General features: G+C 32.9%; 1 protein-coding gene across 1 annotated transcript in view; it reads right to left on the bottom strand.

Annotated features, from left to right (window-relative positions):
* The window catches only part of LOC107291276 (major vault protein-like), a 43783-nt gene that overhangs the window by 39119 nt on the left and 2482 nt on the right, over positions 1-2182 (bottom strand). The gene's annotated exons all lie outside the window — the stretch shown is intronic.

The raw sequence follows: 2182 nt of genomic DNA, 5'->3' as shown, positions 1-2182 counted from the left end.
TGTTAGCTAAATTGACAGGTTTTGAAATAGTGAAAAAGGTTAAATATCTGGGAGTATATATTACAACTTCTAATGTAAAATTGTATAAGAATAATTATGAGAAATTATGGTTAAAAATACAAAAGGATTTAAATAATTGGAAAAAATTACAATTGTCTTTGTTGGGGAGAATTGCAGCTGTTAAAATGAATGTTCTACCGAAGTTTCTTTTTCTGTTTCAAATGATACCTATTTTGAAAAAAGATGCCAATTTGGAGGAATGGCAGAAGGGTATTAATAGATTTATTTGGGGGGGGGAACCAAGAGTTAAATTGAAGATTTTACAAGATGCACGGGAAAGAGGAGGACTTAAGGTACCTAATTTGAAATTATATTATGATGTGGTGGTTTTAACATTGGTTACTGATTGGCTTAATTTAACTAATACAAGTATACTTCAATTAGAGGGATGGGATTTATTATATGGATGGCATGCATATTTAATTTATAATAAAAAAAGTCGATAAGGCTTTTAAATCTCATATTTTAAGAAGTGCTCTATTGCGTGTCTGGAAAAAGTATTATTATAAGTTAAATTATAAAATACCAATTTGGGGTATTCCTGGACACGTGATAGAGGGAGTATCTAAGGGTGTCAATTTGGATAGGATTTCTTATAAGGAATTACTTAGATTGGAAGGGAATGATTGGCAATTAAAATCGTTAGAGGAGTTAAAGCAAGAAAATGTTGTACAGTCTTGGTTTCAGTATACTCAATTGATGGCCAGGTGGAAATTAGATCAAAAGATTGGCATTACATTATTGGATGAGAATTTGATTAAACAGATTAAAGATTCGAATCAAGCGCATATAAAGAGGATTTATAATGTTTTAATAGAAATGGATTCGGAAATGGAATTAGTTAAAGATTGTATGGTAAAATGGGCTCAAAATATCCAAGAACCGATTCCATTGGATATGTGGGAGATAATATGGGTCAGAAATGTAAAGTTTACCCAGGCCCAGAATTTAAGAGAAAATTTTTATAAAATGTTTTATAGATGGCATCTGGATCCTAAAAAGTTGTCTTGTATGTATCCTAATTTACAGTCCAAATGTTGGAGATGTGGTAGTTTGGATGCTACCTATTTCCATATTTGGTGGACTTGTAGAAATATAAAAGCTTTCTGGATTAAGATTTGGTGGAACATTCAAAAGATTTTTAAGAAAAAGATAAAATTTACTCCACAATTATTTCAATCACCTATACCTAAAGCATGAAGCCCTTACTTTTCCAATATATATATAAAGCATCTGATCAAGCAATTAACTACAAAATAATGATTACAAAATATCAAAACAATGATTACATGATAACACTATAAGTATCAATATAAAATGGTTACTATATATAAAATAAATGCTAATGTCAAACTTAAACATACTAAAATCATAAGCACAATAAAATCCCTTCACACACCTAGGAAGGAATCTATACAGCTGAAAGCAATCTTCCTTTCCTTTCTCCGGATTTCACATGACCTCAGGCCAACATCCTAATATACACATCCAGCATGCACTTCAGGAACAACGCCCAGGGCAGGAGCACCTCGTTCTGCACATGTAAACATCAAAGCCCACTTGTCATGATATATTCCTTTACTGGTAGGCCCCTAATGATGTAGGCTACTTTTAACCACTGTCCATGTTGAATGAATAAAATACTTTACTTCCAGCAACTGCCATTTGTGTTTATTGACGACTCGGCTCAGAAAATCAGACCAAGAAAATTCTTCTGATAAAGGTGAATATTTGTAGGTCGTGCTTGAAATGAGGGGTCCATGCTGCTCTCTTGAGCTTGGTTGTTTTCTTGCAGATGTTTCGTTGCCAAACTAGGTAGCATAATGCTAAAAGGGGTGGGATTTGCTCTCAATTTATATTCTCACAGGGAAAGCCACTAGAATATAAATTGAGAGCAAACCCGACTCCTTACTAGCATTGATGTTTATTTATTTATTTATTATTTAGATTTATATCCCGCCCTTCTCCTCGTAGGACTCAGGGCGGCTGACAATCAATTAAAATACATAAATAACAATACAGGTTTAAAATTAATTTAAAAGAAATATTAGAGATTGTCCAATTTAAAATATTGATTAAAACCCCTCTAAAAATTACCCTAGGCCAGTCCTGCGAGCTGGAA

This window comes from Protobothrops mucrosquamatus, unplaced genomic scaffold (assembly GCF_001527695.2).
Source record: "Protobothrops mucrosquamatus isolate PMUCROS unplaced genomic scaffold, P.Mucros_1.0 scaffold1102, whole genome shotgun sequence".
Classification (NCBI taxonomy): domain Eukaryota; kingdom Metazoa; phylum Chordata; class Lepidosauria; order Squamata; family Viperidae; genus Protobothrops; species Protobothrops mucrosquamatus.
The sequence above is the reverse complement of the archived record's forward strand: the minus strand, read 5'-3'. Positions and strand labels throughout refer to the sequence as shown.